Source organism: Diabrotica undecimpunctata, chromosome 8 (assembly GCF_040954645.1).
Source record: "Diabrotica undecimpunctata isolate CICGRU chromosome 8, icDiaUnde3, whole genome shotgun sequence".
Lineage (NCBI taxonomy): Eukaryota > Metazoa > Arthropoda > Insecta > Coleoptera > Chrysomelidae > Diabrotica > Diabrotica undecimpunctata.
Window position 1 is genome coordinate 2078699 of NC_092810.1, and position 20183 is coordinate 2098881.

At 33.6% G+C, this 20183-nt stretch overlaps 1 protein-coding gene across 2 annotated transcripts in view; it reads left to right on the forward strand.

Annotated features, from left to right (window-relative positions):
* shakB (Innexin family member shaking B) overlaps positions 1–20183 on the forward strand; it is a 124405-nt gene that overhangs the window by 70582 nt on the left and 33640 nt on the right. The window lies entirely within an intron of this gene.

The following is a 20183-nucleotide window of genomic DNA, read 5'->3' on the forward strand; positions in this document are numbered from 1 at the left end:
ATATAGAATCAACGATACTGATCTGGCTGTTATTAAATAGCATGGGTTAAAGAGCTCTTTTATAAGAAAATGCTACTGTTTTATCCCTGTCAAAAGGGAGTAAATTAGAATCAGACCAGGTTTTTCTTTTAATATAAATTGATATTTTAACATACTGATACACGAAATACAGCGTTTCCCTTATAAAAATTCTAAACAAAAACATCTAAGAATAAAATTCTTTCACAGCTATGAATTAAACCATCTGGCATCAAATCTCCTTTTTCTCTCAAGAATTACATCGAAAACAACCTTGGAATACTGCTACAATTGCACACAGTAATAGACGAAACGTTTTTTCCAAACTATGTATACAAAGTAAAGCGTAAACTATATTGAGATCGCAACAATTTGATTCAAATTTACTCGGATATTTCTAAATACTTGCCAACACGTTTTTGTATTTACGAAAATCGTTCCGAGTGCCAATTCTTTCCGGAAATGCCCAAGTCTCTTAATTGCCTATATGTCGACATGCAGGAAACTTATTTATTTATTTTTTCAGTTGGATTGGCACCAAACAAACGGTAATTGAAATGAATGTAGTTTTGTCGATGTTTACGGTAATAATTTCTTTATTTTTACTTGGATTTACACAGAGAAAAATGTCGAGAATTGAATTTTTATTTATAAATGATTTTATTGGTTATTATAGAAGCCTTTTAATTAACCCATTAATGCCCACCGCCAAAAGTGAAACTACAAATACCTAAATCCCTTGGAAGTTGCTTTTAATTATGATCATAATTATATAAAAAAATATTTTGTACATTTTTTAAATTTGGTTTTTGAAAAAAAAAAAATGGTGTACCCAAGCAGGTACACTGGGACAATCAGTATAAAATATTATATAAAATATATTTATATATAACCAGTAAAAATAATAAACATAAAAAGGCATACAGTAAGGAAACATTGTGAAATAGTTTGAATAGAGTGAAATATTTTAAAACAATCTCTGTGCTCAGTGCAAAGAGTTACATTGCATTTTTCACACATCTATCTAACCCTCATGTGACATTAACGACATCTTCGAGGGTTCGTGGTTCTTTTAGGAAAATGGCCATCAGGAGTATCCAGTATACTCTTTGGCAGTGAACCAGATGGTTTGATAGATGTGGATATATATGGTTTTGTTGAAAGCTATGCAGTAATGGCGGACAATATTTCTTTGAAATAGTAGCTAATCTATTTTGTCATTTTCATTTGTAATTCTGTATAGTTTCCAAGCATTCCATTATATGGGTAAAGAGTACCCACCACCATCATTTTCCATGTATGCCGATTCTGTAATTATTTACCCCTTGATTGAATAAGTCCACACCCCCCACTGATAAATTTGAATAACTGATGTTGTGACACTGCTACTTTTTCTTTTTGTGCAAGGGCCCTAAGGTATCGTAATTGGTACCCATGGTTACAGCACTATTGTCGTTCCATCTTACAAATAATATAGCACTTTCTTCATCGTAGCAATGATCATAATATCCACGATCTTTTCTTTTCATCTCTTTGCCTTGCAAAAGAGGATATTTTTTGATACGATTATCACGAAGTGTGCTCGTAGCTCTGATATTTTTGTTTCAATGTCACTAAAAGTTCATAATACTCAGGAGGTCTGAACAACTTGTGATCCAAGTAGCAGTTTAGACTTTTTCGGTTTCATTTGTTCTTCGTTAACTGAAGGTTTAGCTCCGCAGTACGTATCAAAAGCATAACAGTAGTTAGTAGAACTGCACAACATCCAATCCTAGTCTTAGCCACGTACGGGCTTTGATTTGATGAATTGCTTCACCGAATGGTGGACCATTTTATCAATTTTGTTGAGTTTACTATCGTCTGCCAAATGTATATACTTTTTACTTTCTGTAGACCTATTTCTACTCATTGCGTTGGAAATAATAAGAACATTAAGATCTTCATCCAAATTCCAATACATCCTTTCACGGGGTAATTTATGGTACCCGGTAAAAAGAAGAATTCCAACAAAAATTTTGAACTCATCTTTTGTAATTATAAAATGATACAGATTGGTTTGCTCTATACCATGACTTACAACTTCATCATCAAATAACATTTCAAAAACTTGTAACGTAGTTAGTTCTGCAAACTCAGCTTTTACCTTTTCCATTCGTTTATAGCTTCCATTGGCACCCTTCATGCTCGTATTCATTGTTGTACGACACCATTTGGGATCTCAGGGCTTCTTCAGTAAGTTCTTTTTTTTAATCTAGATCCTGGAGCACCAATGGCAGGTAGCGAAGAGATCCAGATAGTCGACAAAGTCACTTACCTTGGAACTTACCTCAACTCACAATGGGACTATGTTCAAGAGATTAGATCCAGAATTGAAATGGCACGGTCTACATTTATCAAGTTGAGATCCATGCTGTGCTGCAGTGATATCAGTTTGAGAACCCAGATGCGGATAGTGAGCTGCTACATTCTTCCAGTGTTATTATATGGAGTTGAAGCCTGGACACTGATACTAGCCACAGGAAAGTGGATTGAAGCCTTCGAGACGTGGAGGAGGATATGTATATCTACAGGAGGATACTAAAAATATCGTATGTGGTCCATGTCACCAACGTTGCGATCCTACAACACATGCCAAAAGAAAAAGAAGTGCTTAATTTAGTGAAACAACGTAAGCTTGAGTACCTCGGCCATATGATGAGGAACGAAGAAAAAATATTGAATTCTTCAACTCGTTATGCAGGGTTAAGTATTTGGCAGGAGAAGACCGGGACGCCGTCGTATCTCGTGGTTGAAAAACCTCCAACAATGTTTTGGAATTACCTCCGCGGAGCTGTTTCGCAGAGCAATCAACAAAACCATGATAGCCTCGATGATTTCCAACATCCGGACCGGATAAGGCACTGAAGAAGAAGAAGAGGTTATCCTGTTGATCCTTCCAGTTTTGACCTTAAAACTTTCATATTTGTATTTTCTTTTAGCGCTGTTTTGATTTTTTCAGTTTGATATATTTGAACGTCTTTTCTAATTTGTGAATTATTTTGTTTAATTCATGATATTCTGCTGTTTCTCTAAAAAAATTCTTTTGCTTTTCCATAAGTTGCAATGTTTTTGACTTGTGCAAATTTTCCTAGATGCGATTTGGATATCTGTAGTAAGTGTTTCGATAATTTCATTATTTTTACTCATGTCTAAGATTTCAGTTGGTTCTAATTTCTCTTTTGATATGATATTTCTCTTTATTTAAGTTCACCAACAGTAGGAAATTTATCTGCGTAAATGAGTTTGTTTCTTTTAATTTTGAGATTGAAATTGAGAGATTCCCTTATCATCCTATGATCAGTAGTTGTGCCAAAACGGTTTAGTACTGACTCGTCTGTGTCGCAATTTTTTTTTTGTAATTAGAGATTATAAAATGAGTTTCATTTTTGGTATTACCATCACGACCAGGCCTGTTCCTAGGGTAGTGAGCGCCTGCGTGCAGGATTTTTTGTGCGCTCCCATATTATGTTTTTAAGATACCTATATTATAACATGTTCTTGTGATATGATTGAAAATACGATATGAATGTAAAAAGAAAAATAAAACGAACCATGTATGAAAAAAAGGTTTTATTTTCAAAATTAAATGAAGAAAAAAGTTCATTTTAAAACAATATTATTATGTAAGTTAACAGTAAGAAAGAAAACACTCAATTCACAAATTAATAAGGCATTCTGCAATATAACATGAAACAATAACGGAAAGGAGATACTCTCAATGCAAAAAAACTTTATTAAATAATACATATATACCAAGTGAAAAATAATTAAATAACAAATATTGGAATTACAACATGACACTTCGTGCTTTCACAGATGCAAGCTCATTAATCATTTCTTTGTGGTCAATGGCTTCACAAATTTTATTTTCAATTGAAATGACTGCCAAATCTGATAGCCTTTCTTGGCACATTGGCGTTCTTAAATAATTTTTTATGAGATTTAGCTTTGAAAAACTCCTTTCGCCAGATGCCACCGAAATTGGAAGGGTCAGGAATATTCTCAAGGCTATAAATAGATTTGGAAACAAGGATTGTAAATTTTTCTTTGTTATATAATTTAAATTATCTATGGGCGAATCCGAAATTTTGCTAGAGTCTGTAATTGGGTTAAGAACTTTGTATGACAGAATTTCATTATGCAAATCAAGACCATCAATATCTTTGCATACGTTTCCTTCATGTTGAATTTGTAAAGCTAAATCCAAATCCATACATGATCTTTTAATTACATCAGAATGTAGATTTTGAAATTTACCCAAAAATCCAAATAAATCGTGGCACTTATCTATTCCCCCAAAGCGTCTTTGTAGGGATTGAATTGTGTCCAAAATTTAAAAATAAAAATTCTTAAATTTATGTTTTGGATCGAATACTGTTTCATCTGTACCTTCATACGAAAATTGAAGCTTTGTCTTTCTTTGTCTTAATAATGGAAATTTTTCTGCTTCTGCTACAGCCTCATTCATAAAAATCTCGAAATGTTTGCCTGACCTTTTTTCAGTGAAATAAATAATAAGATTTTTTATTTCTGTATGGCATTCATTTAAAGTTGTATTTGGATTCTGGACCATTTTACTTACTATATTAACTTTTGTTAACACATCATACCAAATTATAATAGAAAAAATGAATTTGAACGTTTTAATTTTGTCTAATAGTGACCTTGCTGAATGTTTCGTGTTCATATCTCTTGAATTATCTTCCACAAAATCATGTAGACTTTTAAAAATTTCGGGGAATTGAAACCTAAGAGGGCGAATGGCTTTGACTCTGCTTTCCCATCGTGTTTCACTTACTGATTTTAAAGTTAAGTTTGGTACATTCCTTTTTAAAAGTCCCATCTGTAGGGTGAAGCAGAAAAAAAATTTAACAACTCCTGAATAATTGAAAAAAAACCTACAGTCTCATACGAAGTTCTGCATCATTGACACTTAAATTAAAAGTGTGAGCTGAACAAGGCAAAAACATTGCTCTGGGATTAATTTTTAGAATTTGAGCTTGAAGGCCCACATGCTAGCCAGACATATTTGCCCCATTCATCAAGGTTTGTTTCAAATTTTGATAATATTTCTTCTTTTAAAAAATTGAAGAGCCCTTCTCCTGTAGCATTTAAAACTTTGAAAAACCCAGAAAGTGTTCTCTAATTTCGACTTCATATGGAGAACAATAAACGAAGCGAATTATGACCGTCAGCTGCTCAACATGGCTAGCATCTGGAGACTCATCCAAAATAATTGAGTAATATTTTACTGTTCTGAGGCAACTCAGAATTTCTTTCAGAATATTTCTTGACAATAAATGAATTAATTCATTTTGGAAGTGATTGCTCAGGTAATGAGGCATATTTCGGCACAACCCTTTAGACCTTCGAATATTGCTCAGGTGTTCCATCATAATTGGATCGAATTTAGCAATCATTTCAACTAATTTCAAAAAATTGTCATTCATAGTCTCATAAAGATTCGTACTGTCACCCCTAAAAGCTAAATTTTAGCCAGGTAAATACTGCACAATACAAATCATTCTTTTAATGATTTCACGCCATCGTTGTTTTTCAATTTCATAATATTTTTGTTGTTCTTTATCAATAGTAAATTCTTTACTCAAACACGGCGAGCGGCGAACACTGACTTTTTTTGTTTTAGAATTGAGAATATTTTTGTAATAGTAATCAAATATTTGGCGCCCCTAAAATTTAGCGCCTGCGTGCGGGGCATTCATTGCATACCCGTCAGGAACGGCCCTGATCACGACCATTTGTGCTGTTTGGGTTTCTTAAAAAACAGTGTTCAAGCTTTATACGTTCTGTCCAAGTGATTGTTCAGTTAAGATCTTGTGGACAATTTTTATCGTTAAACTACTATTATTCGTATAAAATGCTTAGCAAATACAAAAATATGTCAGTATAGCAGCACGAGGATCAAAAAAGAACCTAAAATTATCTGGCTGTTGTGAAAAAATATATCACGTTCCGTCCATCAAACGATTACTCAAACTGGCAAGATAAACGTCGAGGAAAATCAAGTAAAAGAAGTCGTTACATTTATCAACATCTTATTCATTAATAGAATATTTAAGAGCGAGCATCGCAGAGGCCTACCAGTTGGCACTTTTCATTGGCGTCTTACTTATCCCAGCTGTTTATTTTCGGAATGTTTCGAAAACAAATAGAAGAACTTAAGTTACGATCGCCTAAACAGAAGAGGAGTGTTTTTATAATTATTAACTATGCGAGGTGACGCTAATTGCTCGGAGAAGACAACTTTTATAGAGTTTGAGCGAATGCGGATAGAAAAAGAAATAACAATTTGGCCAGGAAGTATCATTAATTATATTTTTATTGGGTAGACAGATAAACCTTTCGACCGAGTGTTTCTTTAATGCTAACAGGTTGTTTGGAAGTTACTTATTTCAAAAAAGAAATGTATCGTACAGTGAGTGTTAAATTCCCACGAGTACGAAGGCGAACACACCCAGAATGTGGCTGTTTCATGGTGACTTTGTCTAAAAGAACTTGAAACAAGCTTATTATAAGATGATATAGGATTCTATAATTCTGAAATGGACATTATGAAAGAATGGAAGATGTACAATTGGAAGCCAATTAGCGGTAGTACGATCAGTTTATAAGAGAAACTTTTAAAAAGAAAAAAAGAGCATATTAATTTGCTCAAAAATCAAAATGTGTGACACAATGTTTAAAAAAGACGCTAGTGTCAATAAAAAAACCGTGATTTTTAATTTGTCTCAATGCAATGTCTCAATTTATGTTCGTTGTTATTTATGTATTAGAGTACCTGTTTGTTTCCACTTCTTGTTGAGTATGGGTATTTCCTATTCTATACACGGTTCACAATTTGTCGATAGCTCACTACAAGTTTAACCCTAATTAGAGAGCTGAAATACAGAGAGGATAGGTAATACGATATAATAGTAAAAACAAACCTAAAACTGACGGTTTAAGACGTTTTCGACTAACCCACCTTATATCTGAAGGAATACAATACCTTATAATCCTATTACGGGGGTATTTTTAATGGTTAGAAATGAACGACCAGTGTCGTAGAGTATATGATTGAAACATTTTTTTGAACTAAATAAATATATTTTTTAAATTGTACTTATGTAAATTGTATTTTTTAATAAAACTTCTTTATTTTATTCAAAAATGAAAAGTTTCTTGCCATTTGTGAAAGATACATTTATTTAATTAAGGGGAAAGGCGCCAAATGTCGCCTGGCATAATTTCCAATGTGTTTTAAATGTATCCATTATTTTCGAATCCGTAGAAAACTAATAAATATTTTTGAAAAATTTAAACGCAGAATGAAAGATTACATTATTACTGAGGGCAGAAAGTCCATGAAAACTTCTACAATGTTTATTTTAATATGTTATGTAACAGGGGTGAAAATAAAAGAGAAAATATAGTATAATTTTTAATTGAAAATATTGCATGCAAAAGAAACTTTTTATTTATTCTAATAAATATTTCATTCTGCCTTTAAATTTTTCAAAAATGCTGTTTAGTTTTCTCAGGATTTGAAAAAAAAATGGATACATTTAAAACACATTGAACATTTTGACAGGCGACATTTTGCACCTTTCCCCTTTAATACCTTACAATTACAACTATTATTACGATTAGAAAACTATTCAAATTCAAAATAAATAGGATCAACTTCGGAATCCGAGTCATCTTGAGGGTTAATAATTAGCGGTTGTGTCTCTACGGTCGCATCAATTATGTTATCAAGATCCCACATTTTTTGTTCTTCTTCTATTACATGCCTTACTGCATCTTTCCAGTTTTGTTCTGTAAAGACTCGTATAACAATTCACGTACAGCTTGTATTTTATATAACGTATTTTTTCTAGCCACATAACTTTTCATTTGTGCCCAAATGAGTTCAATTGGATTTATTTCGCTGTGGTAGGGTGGAAGTCTAAGGACTGTAATGTTTCGCCTTTCCGCCATTTTGTCAACTACGTATTCCTTGAACTTAGATTTGTGTTGCCGGGCAATTTTTAGAAGTTCTGCTTTTACCATTCCATCTTCGTAAGGCAGATACTTATTCCGCAGCAAGTCAAGAATATCCTGCTTCTTCCACGCAGTCGTTGGAAGTCTTTCTACTAGTCGTGAATGATAACGTGCATTATCTAATACTATAATTGAATTTGGTGGTATGTGTTCAATCATCTGCTCAAAATACTCTTCGAAAACATCAGCTGTCATCTCCTCGTGATAGTCTTTTGTGCTTTTGGACTGAAATTCCAACAAACCATGCTTAACAAATTCTTTTTCACTGCCAATGTGAGAAATTATTAATCTACTGCCTTTACCAAAAGGTGGGGAGATACCAGTAGACCAACCTTCCATAAAGGCTTGCCTGGAGCTTAATATAATTTTATCTAACCAAATTTTTTTTAGAGTATGACCTGAGTTTACCCACGTTTCATCCTGGTAGAAGATGGGCCTTCCTTCAGCCCGGAATTTTCGTATGGATCTTAGATAATTTCTTCTCCAACATATTATCTCCTCCCGGTCAATCAAAAGTGATTTTCGGTCTGATTTCTCCCACCGGAAATTTAATTCTTTTAAAACTTGCCACAATTTAGTTCGTCCGATATGAGGCAAATCCGGGTCGTCTCTAACTTCTTGTAAAATTTTGTTTAGGTTTGGTATTTCTTTTTTGAAAAAAAATCCATGAGTTTTCCTTCGAATACCATTTTTGGCAAATTCATCAATTTCAATAGGCTTTTTCCCTCTCTTTAAGTGTTCGTTTGTGTTTGGGTGTTTTTTTCTTTCTGATAGGAACCTATATATAGTTGACTCTCCTACGCCAGTCATGTTGGCACAACTTTCGACTATGTTGCGAACAGTGTTTGTGGGATTCTGAGAAACCAGAGCATCGTGAATATTCAGGACAATAGTCTTCTCTCTTGGTGAATAGACAGACTTACTGACTGTATCTCCATCACTCCATCACAAACAATCCAACAAAACGAGCACGAGCGAAAGGTACGTATATGTTCGTAGGTATATGGAAGAAAAAATCACTCACGCACTGCATATAATTCGCAAAAGAAATATTCGAGACGCTAATTACTGCCGTAGACGCGGACACACCGACGAGCCGTAAATTACATGCGATCAAAAACGTACTAAACAAAAAAATTGTTTTCGTTCGTAATAACTTCACCCTTTTAAGTTAAGTTTCGAATATAAACTGAACAAACGAGGCACGTGGCCAAAGCATACCCATTATATTATTAAAAATCTGGGGAATTCCATCCTAATTATCTTGCAACGAATAGTACCTTCGGATATGAATTTCAGGTTTTCTAGTAAAGTGATTAAACGCGAAGATTAGTATTGAAATATCCAAAGAGATAAGGTATTCTTATTTACAAAATTGTTAATGGTTAAATTCTTATTTTTATTAATATAATATAATTACATAACATTAGCCGTGAAAGTTTTAATTGTTTTTTTGCTAAATATATTAGTATTAAAATATTATTAATATTATATATAACAGTATTAAAAAATATTATGTTATTATTTAATGAATAAACACCTCAGGAACGCCTATGGTTTACGACCGTTTTATGAGTTTGAGAGTATTTCGTGCTCTCAACAATTTATGAACGGAGAATAGCATTTTAGTTACCTCTAAGGTTACCTATTGACATTGTTTCATTTAGAAAATAATTTAAATCGGAATTAAACATAAAATTTATGAATAGAGTTATGAATGTAATGAAGTAATAAAATTCCATAATTTCATGGTTTGAGAAGTAAAATAAACATTAATGTGAGGTCTTTTTTATTGCTATACATTTTGGCCAGCTTTTCCCATGTAACTCATAAAACAGTATCCGGTAACTTATAAGCAATAACTACCCAAAAATCAGGCAATAGCCACTGTAAACATTAATTTTTCAATACATTCTCATAAATAAACAGACACGTCCAGTTATTGGATACATTTTTAGAGCAAGGACAATAAGGCGAATAAAAATAATTGAGAGAAAAACGTTTATTTTGTCTACAGTTGAATAACTAAATCAAAAATTGAAACGCCCAGAAAAAATCCGACACTAATAACAAATGTCTTATTGATACAATAAAAATTTATAAATCATCTCGTCTCAGATAATAAACTGGAACACCCACTAGAAAAATTACTTCGACAATCCTACGACAGGTTTGTTTGTTTTATTGAATGCCAGAGCCAGATATTTCACTGGCAGCTAGTTAGCATCAAGATGAATGCCAAAAAAATTGTGCATTAGTAATTGTTTTAAACTGAATGCATAAATTATATTTTTCGAGAAAATCGAAGATGTAGATTAAAATTAGATCTACTAACGTTAAGAATTATATTAGAAGCGAATGAAATGATTCTCAAAGAAGAATAATGTAAGGTTATATGATGGTATGTGAGGTTATGTGAGGTACGGTGATTTACGCTTTACAATAAATAGACGCATAGCAATAGCAAACAGAACTATTCACGGTCTCCAGAAACACGTGAAAAATAAAAATATAAAACGTGCAGTAAAGCTCAGTATATACAAGACCTTAATAGGACCGGTTTTGATATATGGGGCTGAAACGTGGACTTTAATGGACACGACTTACCACCGGAGTGGACAAAAGCACATATTAACAACATCTACAAAAAAAGGAGATAGAAAGAATTGTTCAAACTACAGGGGGCTAAGTGTCATAAATTCACTCTCAAGACTGTATGGAAAAATAATAAAAAACAAAATTGAAAAAGAGATGACAGATGTTGAAGAACAGAATGGCTTTCGTGCAGGCAGATCCTGTATGAACAGTATATTCTCTCTAAAGCAAGTTATCGAGAAAAGATTAGCCCACAACCTTTCAACTCATATAGTCTTTATAGATCTGACAAAGGCATACGATAGTGTACCACTTTCAATGCTTTGGGTAGCAATCGAAAAACAAGGAATAAGCAAAAAAAATATACAAGCAGTACAACAGCTCTACAAAAATATGACGGCAAACATTATAACTGGAAATAGATTAACTAGAGAAATTCCTATTAGTTAAGGCCTAAAGCAAGGCTGCTGCATAGCACCTACATTCTTCAAAATATATCTAAATGAGGCACTCTCAGTGTGGAGAAGAAAGTGCTGCAATATGGACATCCCAATCGGAGATGATAGATTGTACACGATACACTTCGCTGACGACCAAGCCATTCTAGCTGAAGACGAGAGTGATATAGGCTACATGCTTAGAAAACTGGAAGATGAGTATACCAAATGGGGCCTCACAATTAATATACAAAAAACTGAGTACTTAGTTGTAGGAGAAAAACCAGAAAGCCTACAAATCGAAATGGGAACTATAAAACCAACAGACAATTTCAAATACTTGGGAGTCCAAATAACATCAAAAGCAGGAAGTAGCGAAGAAATACACTCCAGGATTGGCCAAGCAAGATCAGCCACCAGACAGCTACACGGACTATTATGGAATAAGAAAATAAAAGAAGAATCTATAAAACAATAATAGAAAGTATTGGGCTGTACGGCGCCGAACTCTGGGAAATAAACCAAAGAAACAAATCAAAAATTAAGGCCATGAAAATGAACTACTGGAGACGATGTTGCCAGCTCACTAGACTTGATAGGGTGAGAAACGAAGATATTAGGAGAGAAATGGAAATCGATCTAGACATAATAGACACAATCGAAGAAAAAAGACTTAACTGGTATGGACACCTTCAGAGAATGCCTGAAAATAGATGGCCAAAAAAAAATAGAAGAATGGACTCCGCCAACTAGAAGAAAACGAGGTAGACCAAGACGATCCTGGAGAGACGATGTCGACGATGCAATGACCGCCAGAGATTTAACAACTGAAGATTGCTTCGACAGAAAACGCTGGAAATTAGAATGCGAGAAGCGGCGCCAGCTGTAGAAGACTCGCTTGTTATATATATACGTGGACCTTATCTCAAAATGATGAAAGACTTTTTGGTATTTTTGAGAGACAAATTCTTAGAAAGATTTTTTAGAAATGAAAATGGGCTATGGCGTCGACGATACAACTTTGAATTATATCAGTTATACACCGATCCAGATATTGCGAAATTCATTAAAGTGCAGAGACTTAGATGTCAGATCACGAATACACGAAGAGATTAACATTTTTTTCAAAACCAGAAGGCACAAGAAGCAGAGAACGACCACGAATAAGATGGATTGATGATGTGGAAGAAGACCTACAGGTTCTAAGAGTTAGAAAATGGAGGGAAGTTGCCAGGAATCCCCAGGAATGGCGACTTCTTTGTGAGCAGGCCAAAATCCACAACGGATTGTCGAGCCACTTATGATGATGATGATGATAAGATATAAAACAGATTAATTATTTTTGTTTCTAGAGGAATTAGGATTTCCCCCGATAGTTGCGGTTACCGAGCACTGGCTTGAAGTCAACGAAAAATCACTAAAATTATTATTACTGTTGACATATAAAATTAGAATTTAACATAGGTCTTTACCTAAACCAATCACGAGTCAGTAATCATATTTTCACTAATCGTTCGATTTTAAATCGAACTTTCATTTCAATAGTTTCATAAAAACAATTAATTTGACGATTATAATTTCTCATCTACTAAAACTTTTTCAAATTTACTCCATATTATAATGTTATGACATTGTCACAAAATAGCACCCTCCAGGATTAGGAACACTTGCCTACATCTATCTAAATATTATACGATACAAAGAAGATATGCAATCAATATAATTTCAAAAGAATAATATTATTTGCATTTACAACACAACTTGGATGATTTTCCTTAAATTTAGATCATCTTCAGTAACTTTTTTTGTTTCTTTTTCACAAAACGATGCCATTAACTGATTAATTCCATCTCTTAAATGGCCAACGAGTTAAAAAAAATCCCCGCGGCTACGCAAGGGTGAGTCTGCATGTTTCCTTGAAAAACACACTCATCTTCTTATTGCAAAAATGATAAATTAACTATTAAGTTATTCTGTGATGTAACGAAAATACCGGAATTGTGTTTATACATTCACCGATTACCTTATTGACACTTACGTAAAGATGTTCAGTAACGGACGGTAGACAAACGGACAAATTTGCATTTGTAATAAGGAATTTAGAAGAAGTGTTTGTTGTACCAGGAAGACAAATATGTAAAGTAAATACTGTTTAAACTGATGATAAAAAATAAATCCAAAATTAATAAACTTGTTTTTGATATTGATGTAAATCTTTTTTTTTTAATTTGCTTCAACCACTTTGGGTTATTAGCATAAGAAAAATACAAAAGTGATAAAGACATACATAGGCATATACAAAATATCAATTACATAATAAGGTATACAATATATATTTTAATTATTGATGAATTGTATTAAATTTTATTAAAAAAGTTTATAGGTTTCAAGAATTCTATCAAGTCAGCTACGTATTTATATTCTCTTAGAAGTTCTTTTAATGTTTTTGGAATGTGGTGATATTATAGTCTTTCAACTGAGTATATTGGACATTCAATCAAAATGTGGTTCACAGTCAGTTTATATTCACAAACGAGTCCGCTAGATGCAAAACTCTGTATTTGCAAAAATTGTAAAAATTGAGTTTTAGCTGACAGTTATTTGTCACATGTTATAGCTATCTGCTGATGTAGAAATTCAGCAGCAAAGTAAGGTATTTACTAAGAAAAAGGCATTAGAAATCTTGAATCAGACGCAAAACTCTTTTTTATTTGTCAGCCTATGCCAGTTGCATAACTGTGTAATTGCAATTGGCCAATCGCTTACATTGTTTGAGTCACATGACACGTCTCATGTGCACATGTCAATTATTCCATCATTCGCCATTACCGGTTTCACTGTTTGTTATTTGAGTACTAAAAACACCAAGTTTATTGCAAATAATTAACATTATGGATCTTCATGTGCATATTAGACCTTGTGAAAAAGGAAAAGGGAGAAAACGAGTTGTACAAACAGAAAAATGGAAACGAAATGTAATGAAACTTAAGAGGTAAGAGGTGTCTACAATTAACTAGATAGGTTTGGGACTTATTGTCAATATTTTTAGGTATAAACCTAAGGATTTACCCGGTTTTCCCACCTGTAACCATACAAAGAAAGTGTATTGTTGTATAGATTTAAAGATGCGAGACATTCAGCGTTTCCATAATAATCTGTATTCAACAACTGACAAAATAAAACAAGATATTTTTTTGCTGAAATTTTGTGAAGGTCAAAAGCTCAAGAGATCAGGTACAAACCTACATGGAATTTCAATTAAATATTTTGTTCCTACAGTAGAGGGTGGACTTTTAAGAGTATGCAAGACAGCATTTCTTGGAATAACTCATTTAAGTTCTGAAAGAATAGAGCGTGTTGTAAGAACGTTTGTTATCCGGAGTGAAATACCAAAAGAGAGAAGAGGGGGAGATACAACAAAAGGTAGATTTGATCCAATAAAATTATCTATCCAAACATTTATGGGGCGTTTGAACGGTGCAGAGAGTCATTATAATAGAAGACGATCGACTAGATTGTATTTACCATGTGATCTGAATTTTACAAAGCTTTACAGAATGTATTGTCAACGTCATCCACATCATTCCGTAAAGTTATCATATTTCCGAACATACGTTAATGAACACTACAACATATCATTCGGCACTCCCTTAGTAGATGCTTGTTCTGCGTGTCTCAGAGCGAAGGAAATTTTGAGAAAAGAAAATTCAGAAGAAGAAAAGTTAAAGGTTATAACAGAGCAGAGAGTTCATACGTTAAGAGCTAAAGCCTTTTATTCTTTGTTAAAAAATGAATCAAATCATAACATACATTTTTATTTTCTTTTGATTCTCAAAAAAATCTTTCTTTGCCAAAGCTTCCCGACCAGGCGGCTTATTTCTCACAGCAAATAAATTTTTATAATTTCACCATCGTGGCTGGAAATTCGAAATCCCATCTTTCTTCTGCAAATGTGACGTCATATGTGTGGCTGGAGTTTGAACATCCAAAAGATTCAAATGCTGTTGCCTCTGCTGTACATGATACTCTCATAAAATTCAACTTTAAAAATCAAATTGAAAAAGTTCATTTGCAGATGGATGTGGTGGACAGAACAAAAATACCACGATGATGTCTATGATAATCTACTGGTTGGTTTATGAAGCACCTGGTCACATCAAGGAAGTGGAGTTTACGTTTCCTGTTGTTGGTCATTCCTTTTTGCCACCAGATAGGATTTTCGGTATGATAGAAAGGGAGATAAAAAAAGAAGAACGTTGTAATAAACAGAAAAGAATATGAAGACATAATTGGAAAACACTCAAAGGTGCTGAGACTTGGTAAAGACTGGCAGATATCAGACTGGAGAAAGACGAGTGACGTTGTTGTTAAAAAACCTTCCCAGTGGCATTTTAAATGTAATGCAACGAAACGATTTATATTTTCTAAGGACAAAGATTATATGGCTACGGTAAGGGGGGAAATATTTTATCGTTCTGACATAGGGTTCAGCAAGTCTATAATATGAAAAGGGAAAAAGATTTCTTTATTGAAACCAAAGTTACAACAGATTGGATGTTCATTGAAAGGAGATAAATCGTCCATAGGCACTCTCCTTAGAAACCATTTTGGTGAAAATTGGAGAGACCAGCCGGATCTCAAATTTTATAAAATTATAGATACTGGCGTACAAGCAAATAATAACGAGAGTGCTGCAGAAAATGATCATATTGATGATGAGGACCCAGAGGAACTTAGAGTTTAGGAATTAATATAAATATATACATATTATAATTTGTAATACCTTTTGTACTTTGGATAAAAATAAACTTCACTAAAAGTTTACTTTTAGTGAAGTTTATTTTACTTAAGTAAGTTTAAGAAAACAGACTAATATAACAACCACTAATATCGTTAATGGTTGACTATTATCATGTATTTGCAAATGTTAGTTGCATAAATCTGTATTTACATAGTTCACTTGCAAAACTCGGTATTTTCAAATTTTTCTTCCTTTTCTAGCAAACCCAATAACTTTTCTAAGAAAAAAATCATTATATTTTACCTAATAAAGCATTTATCTATCACAAAAAAGTGCCATTTATTATGTCTAAGGTTTTTTGCAAAATTTATCAGTTTTTTGCAAATAACTCATTTTGACTTAACAGTAAATACAAAGTTTTGCATCTAGCGAACTCAATTAACAAAACACACTGGTTTCTCTTCTCTCTGCAACAAGTGTTCATGTGTTGTAGAAGTGTGTCCTAAGCTGAGACGTGTTATTAGGACTTGACGTTGTCGCTTTGAAGGACAGAAGTTCCATGGAAGGACGGAAGATTTTATTTCTATCAATTTAGTGGTGCTTCTGTTCCATTGGTTCTGCCAAACATCGTGCAATTTTGATTTTAAGTAAGGTTTTAAATCTAAATGCACCGTTAGATTTTCCACTGATGCGGCTGTATTGGTTACTGCGGACTATCTATTCCAATGTGTGACGGTACCCAGAGGAACTCTACTGTCAGATTGTTTTGGTATATATATATATATATATATATATATATATATATATATATATATATATATATATATATATATATATATATATATATATATATATATATATATATATATATATATATATATATATATATATATATTTGGTATTTAGGCGGTTCACGCCCTTCCGGTAGGGATCTATGGAGGAGTATCACCGAGCCGCAAGCCCTTATCTCTTGCCGTACTGCTCCACTATAGGCCGATCAAATACCAGCATATTCTAGACTAAGCCGCAGATTCATTTAGAATTTTAAACTGCTGCGTTAGCCTTTTTGTTTTCTGTACACCGAGCTGGGGATCGAACTAACATCTCTCGCAGTGAAGCGAAGGAGAAGCCAGCCGCCCAGCCCGCTTGGCTATCCGATCGACATGTTTTGGTATATACGGTATAAAATTAACTTAATCCGCTGTAATATTGGATGAGAGGGATAAATCTGAGAAATTGATGTCAGACAACTAAGTGAATTAGATATTATAAGAGATTTGGGAAGTTTTTTTTTCTAGAATAAAGGTTAGGGTTTTATTGAGGGCGAATAGTTCTCATGTAAAAATACACGTCTCAGAAGATAATTTATAGATGGAATGTTCATGTGATATCACAAAGCATGCTCCTACTCCATTTATGGAGTACATAATTTTTGTTCTGTGTGAGAACATGCAGAAAGTGAGTTTTAAAAAAATTGGATATAACGTTATTTTTGTTATATGCTGTAAGTTTAAGGTTACAAAGCGGAGAGGGAATAACACAAGGAAAACAAATTTGTTTTACAGGTAGGATAAATGGGTGGTAGTTCAATATTAAAATTTAATAAGTATCTGTTAGAACGATGATGAAGAGCTGGATTTTTTGGATTAGATTTTATATTCGAGACATACGATAGAGTTAAGTATTTTCTTCTTAGGTTTAAGGGTGGCTCTCCAGCTTCACAGAGTAGACTATCCACAGGACTGGTGCAATATGCTCCTAGAGCAAGTCTAATGGCTAAACTCTGAAGAGTTCAGAAGCTTTAAGCAATGCTTGGTTTGTGGTGTTATACACAACATATCCGTAGTCCAGTTTTGATTTAATTCAAGCTCTATATAAATTTATTAGAGTTGGATAATCTGCTCCGCAATTTTTATGTGATACAGATTTCATAATATTTAGTCCAGTTTGGCACGATAGTCTTAGCGAGTGTATATGACTTGTCCAGCTTAATTTTGACTCCAGTTGCATCTCTAGGAAAAATTATTTCTTTTGTATATTCTATAGGAGAATTGTAGAAAAATAGATTCGGGAGATTTTGTGGATTTGATTTTCGTGAAAAATGTATAGCTTTTGTGGTGGAACACTGGAGCCCAATATTGTTAGACCACGATTCTATCGACTTAACAGCTGCAGCAATACGATTATTAGCAGATAATATGTTATTATTTCTTGCTAGAATTATCAGATCACAACATTGTTAATAGCAATTAAAAATATCGCTACGCTTAGATTCGAGCCCTGTGGAATTCCATTTTTGTGTAATTTAGATTCAGACAAATAGTTATTGATTCGAACTTGGAAATATCGTTGCCGTAGAAAGTTTGAAATCAAAGCGAACATGTTACCGTGAATCTTCTATACACGGTTCACAATTTGTTGATAGCTCACTACAAGTTTAACCCTAATTAGAAAACTGAAATACAGAGAGGATAGGTAATACGATATAATAGTAAAAACCAACCTAAAACTGACGGTTTAAGACGTTTTCGACTAACCCACCTTATATCTGAAGGAATACAATACCTTATAATCCTATTACGGGGGTATTTTGAATGGTTAGAGATGAACGACCAGTGTCGTAGAGTATATGATTGAAACATTTATTTGAACTAAATAAATATATTTTTTAAATTGTACTTATGTAAATTGTATTTTTTTATAAAACTTATTTATTTTATTCAAAAATAAAAAGTTTCTTGCCATTTGTAAAAGATGCATTTATTTAATTAAGGAAAAAGGCGCCAAATGTCGCCTGGCAAAATTTCCAATGCGTTTTAACTATGTCTTACTGCATCTTTCCAGTTTTGTTTTGTAATATGTTATAAAGACTCGTATAGCAATTCACGTACAGCTTGTATTTTATATGACGTATTTTTTCTAGCCACATAACTTTTCATTTGTGCCCAAATGAGTTCAATTGGATTTATTTCGCAGTGGTAGGGTGGAAGTCTAAAGACTGTGATGTTTCGCCTTTCCGCCATTTTGTCAACTACGTATTTCTTGAACTTAGATTTGTGTTGCCGGGCAATTTTTAAAAGTTCTGCTTTTACCATTCCATCTTCGTAAGGCAGATACTTATTTCGCAGCCAGTCAAGAATATCCTGTTTCTTTCACGCATTCGTTACCAGTCTTTCTACTAGTCGTGAATGATAAGGTGCATTATCTAATACTATAATTGAATTTGGTGGTATGTGTTCAATCATTTGCTCAAAATACTCTTCGAAAACATCAGCTGTCATCTCCTCGTGATAGTCTTTTGTGCTTTTGGAATGAAATTCCAACAAACCATGCTTAACAAATCCTTTTTCACTGCCAATGTGAGAAATTATTAATCTACTGCCTTTACCAGAAGGTGGGGAGATACCAGTAGACCAACCTTCCATAAAGGCTTGCCTGGAGCTTAATATATTTTTATCTGACCAATTTTTTTTTTAGAGTATGGCCTTAGTTTACCCACGTTTCATCCTGGTAGAAGATGGGTCTCTCTTCAGCCCGGAATTTTCGTATGAATCTTAGATAATTTCTTCTCCAACATCATCTTCTCCTCCCGGTCAATCAAAAGTGATTTTCGGTCTGATTTCTCCCACCGGAAGTTTAATTCTTTTAAAACTTGCCACAATTTAGTTTCGGCCGATATGAGGCAAATCCGGGTCGTCTCTAACTTCTTGTAAAATTTTGTTTAGGTTTGGTATTTCTTTTTTGAAAAAAAAAATCCATGAATTTTCCTTCGAATACCATTTTTGGCAAATTCATCAATTTCAATAGGCTTTTTCCCTCTCTTTAAGTTTTCGTTTGTGTTTGGGTTAGCTTTACCGTGTTTTTTTCTTTCTGATAGGAACCTATATAAAGTTGACTCTCCTACGCCAGTCATGTTGGCACAACTTTCGACTAAGTTGCGAACAGTGTTTGTGGGATTCTGAGAAACCAGAGCATCGTGAACATTCAGAACAATAGTCTTCTCTCTTGGTGAATAGACAGACTTACTGACTGTACGCAACAGTACCGGTGTAAAACTTGATGATGAAGCCATCACAAACAATCCAACAAAACGAGCACGAGCGAAAGGTACGTATATGTTCGTAGGTATATGGAATAAAAAATCACTCACGCACTGCATATAATTCGCAAAAGAAATATTCGAGACACTAATTACTGCCGTAGACGCGGAAACACCGACGAGCCGTAAATTACATGCGATCAAAAACGTACTAAACAAAAAAATTGTTTTCGTTCGTAATAACTTCACCCTTTCAAGTTAAGTTTCGAAT